At 33.3% G+C, this 16,018-nt stretch overlaps 1 protein-coding gene and 1 long non-coding RNA gene across 3 annotated transcripts in view; one reads left to right on the forward strand and one right to left on the reverse strand.

Annotated features, from left to right (window-relative positions):
- PCDH7 (protocadherin 7) overlaps positions 1-16,018 on the forward strand; it is a 483,311-nt gene that overhangs the window by 461,899 nt on the left and 5,394 nt on the right. The gene's annotated exons all lie outside the window — the stretch shown is intronic.
- The window catches only part of LOC141546268 (uncharacterized), a 77,673-nt gene that overhangs the window by 35,294 nt on the left and 26,361 nt on the right, over positions 1-16,018 (reverse strand). The window contains exon 2 of the long non-coding RNA XR_012483264.1: positions 15,339-15,479. This is a non-coding gene — a long non-coding RNA (uncharacterized LOC141546268). The remainder of the gene's footprint in view (positions 1-15,338; positions 15,480-16,018) is intronic.

The raw sequence follows: 16,018 nt of genomic DNA on the forward strand, positions 1-16,018 counted from the left end.
CCACATTTGATCATCTTAACTTCAAATTCTTCCAATTTCTAAAGGTAGTTCTCCTCCCCTGCCTTGTATCTCATAGTCTTTACTTAATTACTTTCAAAATAATTCATCAATGATAAAAGCTCAAATTTGTGGAATATTTTTGTAAAGTTCATACGTGGTAAGAAAAATACTGTAAGTATTCTTATCTCCATTAATTAGAAAACTGAGATAAATGGCTTGGTCATATTCACAATGATAGGAAATGCTAGGAAATAGTGTTTTTGAGAGTCGAGTCCAGGTATTCTGACTCAAATTCCTTTACTGTTCCTTTAAGTTTCCTTTTATACATTATAATCATTCCCCCACTCATGTCCAACTACATACATACATAACAAACCTTTTAAGCTCCCTCTCTATGGTCTCTTACCTTGCTAAGGGAAGATGGATGTGTCCCCATCCTTTGTTATTTGAGACAATTTTTCATTGCAGTTCATTTGAATCTGTTTTATTTTGGTATGTTTGCATTTATATGATGGTAGAAATTTTGCTACACTTTTCTTGTGTGTGTGTGTGTGTGTGTGTGTGTGTGTGTGTATGTGTGTGTTTTTTCCCCTCTGCATCACTCTACATGTTTCTCTGAGATTCTCATTTGAATTTCCTTTTTCTGCTCTAATATTGCATTACATGCATTTTTTTTAAGTCATTCCATATTGTGGGTGAAGGATTTTTGTTTTGTTTTAATTGAGCAAAAAAGTTGCTATGATTATATATATATATATATATATATATATGTTATACATATATAATATATATATGTTATATATATAATATATATATATATACATACTTATGATAACTTTTATTGAGAAAACTTGTGTAGTAATCAGATCATTGTAGTAAGGGAAATAATGACCTTTATAGAACTGCTCCACTTTGTTATTTTCAATATAGTTGGACCAGTTCAAAGCTGGTCCAATATTATTAGTTTTCATTTCTTTTCATACTTTCTTTAGTATTAAATATTTATTTTTTCATCATAATTGGTACATAATTAGAGTACAAAGCAAAAAGTAAGGGGTATTTGAATTTGCTTTCTTTTTTATTAGGGATATATATATATATATATATATATATATATATATATATATTTTTTTTTTTTTAATATGACAATTGATCCTTTACATGTTTGGAAAAAAAAATTCCTTCTTCTTTAGCCAGTTCAATTTATGTTGCTTTGTGGTACAACTATCTCTGGTGATTGTTGATAGTTCACAAGAAATACTGTACATGGAATATTCTGTTAATATATTCTTTGAGTATATTATCATCATGATTCAAATCACCAACCCAGGATATTATGGTTTTACTGTGGATTGATTGTATTCCAAAGCCTACTAATTGAGGCTCCTTCCTGCCATGCAGAATTAAAAATAGACTTATGTAATGAAGATGAAACTTTTTTAGGTACTGAATATGGTTCTCATCTTAGCAAAAGTTTGAGGCTTTACACCCACACAGTAATTGGTACTTTGTCTTTATTTTGGATAAGATGGAAGTCCTTAGACCAGGGTGACAGCTCAGCTGACAGAGGCATTAGCTATGGTGTTCATTTATCACAGGTTAAACTATATGACCAATGTCTCAGCAGCCTGGGAATGAAAAGTAAAAGGCATTTGAGGGCAAGTAAGTTTAGCACAACTATTTGGGCTCGTGCTGCTACTGTGGAAGTAACATTAATCTGAAAATGTTGGTCCATTTATGCCTTCAAACCTTTGAGAATTCCAGAATCCAATTTTAAGTCTCTACTACATACATACCTCCTTGAGGAAACCTATCAGCTGTTAAGGACATATCCAAAAGTGGAAACATGGATTGTCCCTTCATGAAAGTTTTACTGTTTATATCTTTTGTTAATCAAATTTTCTAGCTAGCTGTTTGGTTTTTTAACCAGTCTTATCACAAGCCAGTAAAGCACAGAAATTCATGATGATTTTCACTATTATAATGTTTCCAGGATCATTGGATGAAAACTTAAATCTTAGATTTCCTCATCATCTCCATTTTACAATATGAGACAGAGAGGATTTAATATCCCATGACATGGAGATAGTTTTAGGTTCTTAAGGACTACTCCCAATTTGATCACAAGTAACTGTTTGTTCCACCAAAATAAAAAGCTTTTAAGAACGACCCCAGTGAGAAGGCTGTATTTGCTTTCTGACAGGCATCTGAAGGGCCAGGCAGTATATTACTAGAATGTTAACCACCGGATGGTACATTTCATGCCAGAATGCTATAGAAAACAAATTTTAAAAGATTGCAAAATAGATGACCTCTGTTCTTTGTGATATACTCCAGATCTTGTAGTATTATACAGATTTACAGAAAAAAAGGAGTCAGGGAAGCTGTTAAGATATTTGAGATCAATCAACACCAAATATTTGTTAAATCCTAAGGATACTAAAATAAGGCAAGAACATATTCTGATGAGAAAGGAAATCTTCTAACCTTATTTAAGTATAAAATATGTACAAGGTAAATGGAAGAGATTGCTAGAAGTGTGTTGAGGAAAAAAGAGTTGGAAAAGACTATCACAAAAGGTGTTGAGTCTTGAAGGAAGGTAGAAGTGAGGAAAAAGATGGCAAGGGATTTGGTGAATGACAAGGCATAGTATTAGGACGTGAAGTTATTAGTCATAATTTTTTTTTAAAGGAATATACTAGGTATATATTCTAGAATACATGATACCTGTAAGGGTTGATACCCAAGTTGTTAGCCCTGATGACCTTAGCGGCGATATCAATGTCAGTGCCTTTTCTAAGTGAATTTATATGGCCACGGTTCTTGGGACTGTAGCCCGTCTAGTTGGGGAGAACTCATACCAATGAGATGGGAGGTTCGCTAAAATCCAAAATTCTCACTTCTCCATAAGAAATCACTATAGTTAACTCAAAAGAGTATTAGTTGCTGAAGTATTCCGGAATAGACGGGAAGGGTAATTCAGTGAACACATGGGAAAAATCTGTTTATACCAAGAAAGTTGTTTTCCCAGGCATACCCACGGCTGGCAAAGTCAAAGAGTTGGCATGAAAGCCTTAAATAAAGACTATACATGGCAGATGGCTGGGATGAATAGTTGATAGTCACTGTCTGCTAGGCTCACTGCACTCTGCTCAAGCTGCTGAAGTCCCATAATTTTGCTACGATTATCTATGAAATTATGTTGACTGTTAAGCTCTGATTCATGCGTTTCTGAAGTCATCGCTAGGAGTGATGACAGTCTAATTGCACCATGAATTGTTTAAGCGTAGAGTTTGTTAAGCATGGACACGTTCTGCTAAAAAAATCTAAACCTATATAATTTGACATGTGACAGATTAATATTTGAGCACAAGACCAGCAGCACAATTAGACAGTTTAACTGTGCCTTCCATGATAATGTCTATGTGACTTAAAGAGTCACATTAAGTCCTTTATTTTCCAAAGGTCTCTCGCCATTTTCCTGAGAGAAATAAATCAAAGACTATCAAAGGATTTAACTAGATTACAGAGAGGCTCATAACAATTATACCTAATTCTACAAAACTGAAATCTAGGGATTTAACTGTCTCAAACTAGGAAACCATATTTACAGTGGGCCTCCTGGCATTAGTAATTATTTAACACGCCTGTCACTTTTAGACCATTTTATTTATCAGAAATTAATTTTAACAAGAACAAAAGGTTTGCATCTGGATTACTATAGTCAATGGTAAACGATTTAAAGTGAATGCAACTATTTTTCATGTGACAGATGAATATAGTGATCCCCTTAAGTATTGTCTGAATTTTAAAAATCTGCAATCTAGTCCCTGTGAGAAGTCCCTTTACCAATGTAGATTGACTTGCCTTTATAATTTAGAAGATAGTCTTTGAGGGTAGCTGCAGTCAAAGAATTTGTTACTGCGATGGCCAACCTGATGATGAACCTCTCCAAACTTAATTAAGCTGTTCCTGAGACAATAGACATCCATCAGTGAGCATATGCTTGAAACCTTTCCAACTAAATAGGACATGCCGGAAGTGGTGGTCTGTCAGCCCAAGCTTCAAGGACTTAGGATCACCTCCATGGATGCCATGATGAAGTCTCAGAGGATATTAAGAGGAATAAAGACCCCCACCTCTTATAAGCAATGTAAAAATGCTATTTCCTATATCAACAGTCATCTGGTTAGTTTATGTGTGTGGCACTGGACTCTGCCCATCAAAAATATATATTTTATAGGCAGTGTCCTTAAATACCTGTCTTTTTAGGCACTCCTTTGTAATGAAGCATTCTCTACTAAAAATTCCAATTAAAATTCACATATTGACCTGAGTGAGGGATGTCTATTATCTTATTAACAATCTTTAAAAATCAGCATGACTCCATATAAAGTTAGTCTAAAAGGAATGGAAAACGTGAATTTGAAGTAAGATGACCAAATCCACTTATCTATATTGTGTGTGCACTTGGGCAAGTTGGTAAACTTGGATAAACCTCAAGTTTCCTCATCTGATAAATTATAAAACCTCTTTGGATCACTCTAAACTTCCCTTCAAGCCTTAAATATATAATTGTGTAGGAGATCATCACTTTTGAAATAAGGATTCAAAAGGATAGTAGAAAGAGGTAGGATAAAGTAAAGAATTTCAAATACTTCTCTTCATCTGCTTGACAATTTTGTTCAGAGCTGTGTTTTCTATAAAAACAGAAGTTCTATCTTACTGCTTCCTCATAATCTAGGTAAGTTACACAAATAAAGGGATATTATTTCTTCTGAAAGGACAGAATATTTATTCTGTGCTTACTGTATGCAAGGAAAAGAAAAAGTAAGACATCCAAGCAACTCACGTTCAAATAGGAAAGGTGACATATGGAAGGGTTGACATATGTAAGATTAATAGCTTAGACATATTCAAGGGCCATAGAGCTTGTACTCTGGGATGAAACATATCAGCCTTTACTAGTCTCAGGAACTCCCCTATCCAGTGATTACGATGTCTTTACTAAATGTCTCTGAAATTGCTAACCCACCTAGCAGGTAACAAGAAGCCAAAATGAAAGCTTTCTTACACAAACTTTTAGCACACTTCTAACCACAGAGGAGATCAAATATTGTTGTTGTTTTTTGAAAATCAACAAGCATTTATTAAACCTGAGAGATGTAGTGGATATAGTACTTGGTCTAGAATCAGGAAAACTTACCTTCTTAAATTCAAATGCATCCTCAGATACTTCTTAGCTGTGCGAAGTTGGGCAAGTCACTTACCCCTGTTCACCTCAGTTTCTCATCTATAAAATAAGCTAGAAAAGGAAATGGCAAACAACTGGAATATAGTTGCCAATAAAACCCAAACGGGAATTGAACGACAAAGTAGCAACCAGTATACGAAGGGGACCTGAGATATTGAATAGAATTATTCAGTAACAATGAACTCTTGAAGTATTGAATATTCCAAGCACTGAAAAATGAGTTTGAACACTTATTTTTCCTTTTCTTCCTTATTTCTTATGTCAGACTAATTATATGTGCACTATTTATCCCACAGAGTTATAGAAAACGATTCTATAAACCACAAATGAGTTGACTGAAAATAGTGCCATAGATAGATTATAGAATTTACCCTGGTTCTGTCCTCTATTCTGGCTTTATTAACCATGTAACTTACTTTCTGTTATCAAACTTCAATTTCCTTAAATACAAAATGAGTGAATTGGGCTAAATAATATGTACATTTTCTTCTATTTCTGATATCTTTGAATAAATCAATCAATCAACAATAAGCATTTATTAAGCATCTATTATATTTCTCACCTTAAACTAAGTCCTAAGATGTAAAAGCAAAAATACATCATGAGACACAGTAGATATGTTGAAAAATATATATGAGGTGATTTTATGGGGAGGGCTTTATTTGGAAAGAATTTCTGTAAAAGCAATTGAGTGTGAAAGGGGATAAGGAGTAGAGATGGGAAATGAAATGCTCACAAAGTAAGAACGATTAGAAAGGTCATGTAAATTGGGCCATAGAATACGTAAAGGGTAGTAAGTGAACCATATTCTAGTAGTCATATTAAGTCCTAAGTAGAGGAGTTCACATTTGATCTTAGAAGTCATAGGGAACCACGCGATTTTAAAGAGTAACATGGTGAGCCATGAACTTTAGGAAACTGACTTTGGCAGCTATGAGGAGGATGGATTAGAAGTGGTTTTCTTAAATTGAATGGATAAAAGAGGAGGCTTTAAGTTAGTGGTTTTTACCATCTTCCATTTGATAAGTGGATAAGTAGGAGGTAGCATCCATCACACTAACAGGAAGTCTGTCACCTGAAGCAATCACAAGAGAGGAGATACAACTTTCAGCTTGGTTGGCTGTCCCTCCTGGGCAAATATTTGGAATATCAGTATGACACAAAGGGTATAGAAAGAGTACTGGAGGACTACTAAAAGGACAGCCTAGGCCTCTGAAGACACAGAAGTAAATGAAGGAGAATGTTTCAATGACTAGCAAAATTATCCAAGTTTCGTCTCATTGATATCTGGCTTCTCATCGAAGTCATTTTGCTTGGTCAATAAGCCCCTCTTCCTTTCTGCTCCTTCCCTTCACTTATTGGATATTTCCCTCTTCTGGGTTACCCCTCTCTGTGATAATTGTGATCACCAATAAATAAACTTATATTTGCCTTCAACATCCACTCAACTACTTCTGGACAAGAAGAAGGCAGCCTTCCAACAAACAAAGCATTCTCTTCAGTGTTTCAGCTCTTATGAAGTACTTCCAGATTTCAGCTATTCCCTCAATCGTAAGTTCAAACCTCACTCTTAGCATTCATTCATCCACAAATAAATGAAAATATTTCTCAGGAGGATGAGAGGTCCGATTTTCTAGACTCGTTTTTCAATATTGTTATAAAGAAAATCTTTGAGTTAGTGCAGAAGCAGAGTACCTGAATTTCTTGAGAATTGCCATTATTGTTGGCTAACATACAGTGAATGGGACTTAATGTAAAGATCCCTGAATTTGGAACACTCCTCTGTGGCTCTTCCTGTGAGTCCCTGGGAGGTCATTGTTTTTTTTGTTTTTTTTGTTTTTTTTTGTTTTTTGTCACCCTCAGTTTTTACAGTGAACTATTGTGAGAAAAGTGTTTTGGAAATCAGAGTGCTGTACAAATGAAAGCAATTATAGTTATTAGAATGTTATAAAAAGAATATTTTAAAATATGACCAGCTACATGAATATATGTTAATTGGGGAATATTTAAAATGTTAATCAAAAACAATCAATGATTAATGATATAACTATCAGCTGGCACAATTGATAGAGGGTTAGGCCTAGAGTCAAGCTTATCACTTAACCTCCATTTATTTCACTTTTTTCATCTGTAAAATGGGAATAATAATAGTACCTAAATGGTACTAAACTAAAGGTTTCGGTTCAAATAAGATAATAATTATAAAGCACTTAGTATATAGTACCCATTACAAAATAAATGGTAGCTATTATTATAAAAATATTAGCCATTTATTTCATTGTATTATTATATATTAGATAGTTCTATCTCATGCATCTTTAAAAATTTTAGTATGCATTCATTTGTGCTACAGTTTAGATCAGCTAACTCACTCACAGATAGTAAAAGCTAAATAGCATTGGTCAGGGAACAATTTAAAAACTTGTCATCAGGATCATTTAGAGGTATCACATGAATGTGTTGAAAACTATTGTCCTAATTTTCTGCAGCATTCATTGGGAATATTTTTGCAATTTTTTAATATTATAACTTTATGTATTTAATTAATTTTCATAATCTCCCTTTTCTCTTTCATAATAATCCTTTAAATGTGAGGCAGATATTACTTCTATATTAATTGAATAATTTAAAATCATTCATACTACATTTTTGAGCATCAATGGGCATTCTATTAGGTATGGTAAGAATAAGATATGTAAAAAATAAGAAACATATAAAATATTTGTGGTGGGAAGAACAAGAAGGAATATATATGCTGGGTCTGGGTTTAAGAAAATACCACAAGCTCAGAAACATTTGAAAAGACACAAATGTCTGCTATAGAAATACTTACCAGGACTTCAAAGAGCCCAGTTATAGGAATCAGTCATCAGAATCTAAGGAATGCTAATAAGTAGAAACAAATGGCAGAGTTCATTCTTCTGATATATATGAATAGAAGATAATGGATGTTTAGAAGAGAGTGACCTCTCAGTTTGTCACTCAGTTTATTAGTTGACTTAGAGAGAATGTCAGTCAAGAAGATCCAAACTCTGCTACATATTACCTGTATCACTCTAATCAAATCATTGAGCTTTCTTGGTTTCCATCACCTAGGAAATGAAGGGTTGACACAGATTATTCTGAGAATGCTATTCAATTTCTCTTAATTCAACTCTTTGGCATGTTGGGCCATGAGTTCTGAACCTGTGATCCTATTCATTATGCTTCTTTTCCTATGATGGCAATAGATGGGATGTCTCAGTTTTGTTTGTTTGTTTTTTTTTTTTTGTTTGTTTGTTTGTTTGTTTGTTTTTTTCCCCCAGGTAATTGCCTGAGAACTACATACTTATCATCTGGTGGTTTCATTCTTGACTAGCTCTCAAGGTTGAATAGGAATTTCAATAATATGGCATTATTTCCCCCAATTAGGTTGAAGTATATTTATGGAATTAGAAGAGAATAGGAAAAGATACAAATGTTTTCATATTCAAGTATTTTCCATATCTCATCAATTTGGGCAGAAATGTCCCTAGCATGCAGCCTTATAACATGGACAACTTGACATAGCGATCATTGTTGCTGTTTTTCAGTTGAGTCTGGGACATCTGGGGTTTTCTTGATAAAGATACTAGAATGGTTTGCCATTTCTTTCTCATTTTGACAGATGAAGAAACTGACAAAAAATGGGCTTAAGTGACTTGCCCAAGATCTCATAGCAAATAAGTGTCTGAATCCAGATTTGAACTGAGTAAGATGAGACTTCCTAATTCTAAGCCTAGTGCTCTATCCACTGTTGCATCAAGCTAGCATAGTGAATCTACTGCTAATATTTTTAGATTTGGAAAGACTTGGGTTAAAGTATCTCTTTTGACATTATCTGTGTAAGATCAAAGATCATTTAACTTATCAGTGTCCCAATTAATTATCTAAGATTCTGAGTTATAGAGAAGTTGATGATCTCCATTGATGGATAGTTTCCACATCAGAAATTTCATACAGAGATGAAATCACACATTCTGTATTAGAGAGCTAATTTGAGGCTCAAATATGATAATGATTATAAAGCACACATAAAATTTAACCTTAAAGTGCCATCGTTAAAGACATTCTAATAGAATGAAAGCAATTCTACTGCCATGCATGGAAATAATTTTCAAAACATTCTTTATATTCTATACATTGAATAAATGCACATTTTCCAATGCTGATTTTCTTATTGAAGCATAGTTTAATGGTATTTGAATTATATGGCTCTTTTTTCTTCTTTCTTTTAATTATATTTTCTAAAGTTGATTCATGTGTGAACCCAATTAGATATCCCATACTTTTGTTATTATTAATTATGAACATTTATCATTCCTTATAATTCTTATTAAATATAATCCTAATTCTAACTTATTTTGAGAGCACCATCATTTTTATAGTCAGTCATGTATGCAAACCAGGAATCACCTTTGTCACACCTTAGACTCAGTTACCAAATCTTACACTAACTCTAAAAACCTTTTATGTTCATCCTCTACTTTTTACTCAAATAACAACTACTGAAGTTTAGGCACTTATTCTTCCTTGGATAATCAAAACATCATTTTAAAGGGTTTCCTGGTATCCAGTTTATCCTATCATTCATATAACTACCAAACTGATATTCCTAAAGAAAAAAAATATATATCATATATATAATATATATATATATTAGCATATTATTCCCTAACACAAGATGTAGACCCAGTGAATGACTCTTACGTAATGGCCAACTAAGTTTGAAAAGGCTCATTATCAGGTTAAGTTTATAATACTGATTTTTACCACCTTAGAAACACTCATAAAACCATCTTTATCATAAAAGGTTTGTTCTCTGTGTTTGTTCTGAAACCATAGATAATTTAAAAGTTCTGACACTGTATACAAAAAGAACATTAATGAGACATTTTCAACTTATTTTTTTTTTTAATTCTCAAAATTCATTGTAACCAATTTGAATGGATCAATGGTCACTCAATTTTAGAAGACATCTAGGATGTTTTAGTAAATACTTACCCAGTCTGAATAGACCAATAGTCATTACATTATCTTATCTTTAGAATACACTTAGGACATGTTAGCAAAGAAAACTTTTAGTAAAAAGAAAAGTATATGTCCTAAATGTCACTAAATGTGTTCATGGAATATGGCGAGACATTTAGAGACCCTCCCTTTCTAACCACCTGACTTTATAGTTGAAGTAATTGAGTTCTAAACACATGATACTTACCTAAACTTTATCTTTCATTTTCTTACTACTTGAAAAGTGTAAAGAGTAAAGAGCAAGTGAAACTTCAGGCTAGACCTTAAAACATATCTTAAGCCAATCATGATATTGCTGTCATACCTGGAGATGCGTTCCATTGGTAATGACATGCATAGGCCAATGACTTAAGTACAGTAATCAAATACCAGATTTTGTAACTCTTCCAAAATAATAGTTAAGAAATGTGTCATATCCCCTTTTTCATCAAACCCTCCTCCCCTCCAAGGTCCTGCATCCCTGCAGGGTCCATTCCAGGTACTTCATCTACCTTTTCAGGAGGGGGGGGGAAAGGGAGACAAGAAGAGGAAGTCATCTAAGTGATATTTATAAAATGCTTCTCCTTCTGAGGCAGTTCATATATATTTTTGTACTCTCATGCAGTTTTCATGTGCCAAACAGTAGATTTATGTTTGACTTTATTCAGCAAGACTGCTTGAGACATGGCAAGCCCTGTCTCTACAGTGTATGATAATGCCACATTTGGAATGACAATGGTTCCAGCCTCAGGGCAGTAAATGCTTCATGAGATACATTCAATTGCTGTTGAACTGTGTTTTGCCTAAGGTGAAAAGAAAGAAGTTGCTGATGCTTTCAAACATGTTTAAGCATTTTAATAGGGCCCTGGCATGTCAGGCTGAACTCAAGCACTATATGGTGTAACTTGGGGAAATGTTGCAAAGACAGGATGGAAATTTCCAAAGTGTTTATATGGTAGCCATCTGCTTGAATTTCCTAAAAGTCCCTTTATGAAGCTCGCCTGCATCTCAGAAGTTTATTTTTGAAAGTTTTTTTTTTTTTGGCTATTGAATCGATTATGGTAATTCACTTTTTAAATCTTTCTTTACAAGCTAATGCTTTCATTACCTTTATTATTTAGCGCTTGATATTTTTTAAGAAGTCTTTCTTCTGCTTCTTGGTAATGTTAGCATTGATATCCATGTTCTGATGAAGAAACAAGTGTCAGAATGATGAAAAGGTAAATATAAAGTGTTTGATAACCAGGCTAGGAAAGTTAAGTACAGTATTTGATTTGATGTTCAATTTCTTTAAAAATGTTAAGCATTAAGAATATAGAAAATATTTTTGGATTCTAGGAATAAAAAGAAAAGAAAGGAAATGGAAAGAACAGAAAAATCATATCCTCCATCCACCAGATGCTACAGTGTAGGTTTGCCATGTACACAAATGGAAATGACATATAATATAATATAATAAGGGCATAGGAAAGGTCAAGACCGTATGAGCTAAGAAAAACTTGAGCGGGGAAAGCTTTGTGGAGGAGGGAATAGCTGCATTTCTGACTTGAGCCTTGAAGAAAGGAAAGGTTTTCTCCAAGGAGAAATGGAGAAAGAATGAATTTTAGATTTAGAAGCTGGCCTGCATTAGTGCAGGGATAGAAGAGTGGAGGATGAAATCACAGAACTACACAAAGTCAAATGTGAGTGAAATAATGATGGCACAAATGATGATCCAAGTGAAATAGGGCAGGGAAAGTAATTTGGAGATCTCGTAGAAATCCGTAAATGACAGACTGAGCAACATGTATATTGTTCTAGAAGAAATAAAGGCCATGATCAAAAAGACCTATCAGAGAGAATCAGCCTTCTTTTATGATAAAATACTGACAAGCTGATGAAATACCACCAAAGCAGCAATGCTTAGAAAGATAAAGTCAGATCTATGCATTAGAAAGGCTATTTGGGAAGCTGTCTGAAGGATAAATTTGAGAAGGGTCTGACTTAAACAGAAAAAAAGTTATTAAGGAAACAAAGTAATGGGCCATGTGGTAGGTGAAAACTACTTAAATAATGATGATAACTATACATTGAGAAAAAGGATCAGAGGTAAGAAGCAATATAACTAGTAGGAGAAAGGCTGAAGTAAAACTTTCTGATCACCATGGTGAGGATGCTCAAGACCATTCCATCTAAAAATTAGTTGATAGAATTGAGGTAGTTTTTTTGGTGTACCAGAACATGAAAACTGTCTTTAAATATTTTAAGAGCTTTGCTATATAAAAATCATTACACATATCCTGTTTGACCTAGAGCTCAGATCTAGAAATCTTGGGAATAAGTAACATTAAAGTACAGGCAGATTAAATAAAAGAAAACTTTATAAGTATTAGAATTGTTTCAAGTAATTAAGGTGATCTTGGATCATAGTATCTCCACCTCATTAAGAGTTCTTTAAGCAAAGGTTAGAAACCATTTTACCAGAGAGGCTGTAGAAAAATTCCCATATATCCAAATTGGACTAGATCCAATGAAGTCTAAATTTCCTTACAACTATAATCCTGGCATCTGATAACTGAAATACTTATATACAGATTGTAGTATATGTATTTTTTTTGTTGGCAATGTCTTGCTTTGAATTTTAAGGGGGTAAAACTTCTGAAAATTATTTGGATCATGCTGATTTCTTTCAGACTATAGTAAATGAGCTCTAAAAGGTCCTATTATGACTGAAAGATTTCAAATATCGACTTTGTGAAAGACAGAATTAACTATCAGGATAGCTCATAGAATAGCATAAGCTAAGTTTGGAGAAACTCATTATCAGGGGCACTAGGTCATTAATATTTTTAGCCATAGTAAGAGACAATCTAGTAAGATATAGAAGGGAGCACCTATACTGATAAAGTCATAGCTTATTGATATATTCAGATAAATGAAAGAAATATCACAAGGTATTATTAAGATGTGCTGTTTTCCTCAGCTATTATTCTTGCAGCGATTTTTAGTAATTGAAGGAGTTTATCATAGCAGAGAGATATCTTGGCTTCAAAGTTAGGAAGGCTTGGGTTTCCTTCTCATCTCTGACACATATTAGCTTTGTGGCCTTATTATGGGAACATAATACTTCAACTCTCGGTACCTCTAGGCAACTCTCTAAGACTAATAAGTGACAGGTAAAGTGCTTCTATGCATTAAGAGAGGAAATGAGTAAACAGTAGCTCTTTAAACCAATGAAATCAAAGGCCAATTTAAAGAGAAGAGTAAATGACAATTTAATCATGTACAAAAAGAAAATGTTCTCTGTTATGTTACCAGTGCATTCCAGAAAAAGCCAAGTGGCTCTGGGGTATTAGCCACACAAAAAAGATAGTTCTAATTCCATCAGGGAGTTATACAACTCACTCTTTGGCTTTCTGAATACTCACCCAAGTCTTTAAGAGGTCACAGAACTGAAGATTTTCATTATTCATTGCCCCTCTCCCTAATAGAAATCTTAAAGGTAAGTTGCTAAAATGTTAATGCCCTTGGCAACTCAATAATGGTTAAGCTGTAAATGTGGCCAAAATATTAACTCATATCACATGTCTTTAGTCTTAAGAAAACAGAATGTTCTAACGAAATACTTTGTAGGCCCTATATAAAGTCTTTATACAAAAGTAGTATGATTGAGAACGAAAATCGCCATGTTTTTTCTATGAAATACTTTTGCTTTTTGTAATCGCTACTTACTGAGTGGCGTCCTTCCTTCTCCAAAGCACTTTGGGAAGAAGTGATTAGTTGTTTTATAGGGATCAAAAAATAGGTGATATTTTTTTTTAATTTAAGTTTAATATGAGAACACATTTCTCCAAAATGAAAAAATATTAAATTTAGACATGTATTTTGGAAAGGTTTGCCACCATGTTGACTATCCTTTGATAATTACTCTGAACAATCATCTAACTCTGGAAGAAATGAAGTGTGTGATAAATTTTTTGCAAACTTTCTTGGTCATTTGCTGAATTTGATGACCAAAAAGTGCAATATATCTTAGATAATTAGGCCTGTCAGCTTCAAAGTTATTCTCCTACTCACGCATCTGATTCTGGAAATGACAGGCGTTCCTTCTTAAAAATCATGCCTCTTGGATAGAGATGTGGTACACTGTAGGTGACAGCTCTGAGGAAAAGTCCCTTTTAGTTAAATGTGCAAAGTAGAAATCAATCTCAACTGGAAGCTAGCCAGGTTGTGTTATGAAAAGACCAAGGGAAAGAAGGTCAGTACATCTCAGTAGTGTTTCAAATTGGAAGTTGAATCAATGAAAATAGATTTAATTACTTGTGAGCAGTAAGTAGTTTAGGTGCATAAGTTAAACAAAATGTAAGATGAGTTTTCAGTGTATTAATATAACGCTACTAACCATGTCTAATTGCATCACATAACAAAGGAAAACAATAGTGTAATGCATTGCAAACTGAAAATACAAATTAATCCCTGAAAACTAGCCTCCTTTGTAGCTAATGGGATCTTTGATAAGCCGAGTTTGACACCAAATGCATGAGTTTTAAATAAATTTAAGGGGATGAATATATAACAGTTAGGGTTCACTTGAGCAAGGTATTATGACAAGAGAATTTGACAGAAAGAATCAATCTGAAAATGCTAGATCATAGAATTTCCAGAACATTAGTACACAGTCACAGAAAAAAAAAAAATTTACAGTTATTAATGCAATGAAGGTAAAACCAAAATTAGAGAGAAAAAAAAATTCTGAATGTAAAATTTGTATTTAAAGGGAGCTTTTAAAAGAATTTCAATATTGCTAGATATATTTTAAAATAATGTACTTTATACTTGCATCTTATGTAATATTTTGTGTTTGTTAGATTAATTAGCAAGCCTGATTAAAATAGCTATAAATCTTGTGATATTAACAACATACAAACATGGAATTAAATGAATGAAATAATTTAATTTTTAAAATTAGAAAGTGGGAAATTATTTGTCTTTTTTTCAGCAAAATTGAGTATTTAAACACTTAAATATCAAATAATAGCTTGTATGACAGTACTACATTACTGTCTTTCTATCTTACCTTTCACAAGTGAGAGAAAAAATTATTACTGTTTCCTATGATGAACAATGGAAACATCTTCAGGGGATTCTCCACATTGCCAGGCTATAGTTATTCGGGAATCGATGGGCCGACAAATATCAATGTTTCTGTTTTCCATAACTGAAAAAGAAAAAAAATGGTAGTGATAATTGATGTGACTAAAGTTAGGAAATTTCACTGGCTAAAACATAATAAATTTAATGCAAATACAAAGAGAAGGGATCATTTAATGATGCATTATAGATAAAAACAACAAAGAGTATCATCTAGATTTATCATGAAGAGTTTACAAAGAGCCCAAGCCTGCCAAAGGTTGTGTATATGTAAACATTATTGATTTCAACCCTTGTGAATATATTCTTTGGAGCAAAATTTGGCTGCAAGAATAGATTATGTAATCCCCAAGCCATATAATAAAATGATACAGTATGATATAAAATGGAGCTCAGTCGTATTATGAGCTTTTGTTTGGCTATAAACAAAACTATAAAAGTTATTAAATGGTATACAGAGGTGTCTCTCCTTTTTTTGCAGCATAGAAAGCTCATAAAAAAGCAGCAGCACAAAACAGATTTAAATATCAACACTGAGAAATCTTGAAGTCATTTTCCTCAACAAAAACATATAGTGTTATTTAAATCACACACATATGTCTTTGA

The sequence above is a fragment of the Sminthopsis crassicaudata genome, chromosome 6 (assembly GCF_048593235.1).
Source record: "Sminthopsis crassicaudata isolate SCR6 chromosome 6, ASM4859323v1, whole genome shotgun sequence".
Lineage (NCBI taxonomy): Eukaryota > Metazoa > Chordata > Mammalia > Dasyuromorphia > Dasyuridae > Sminthopsis > Sminthopsis crassicaudata.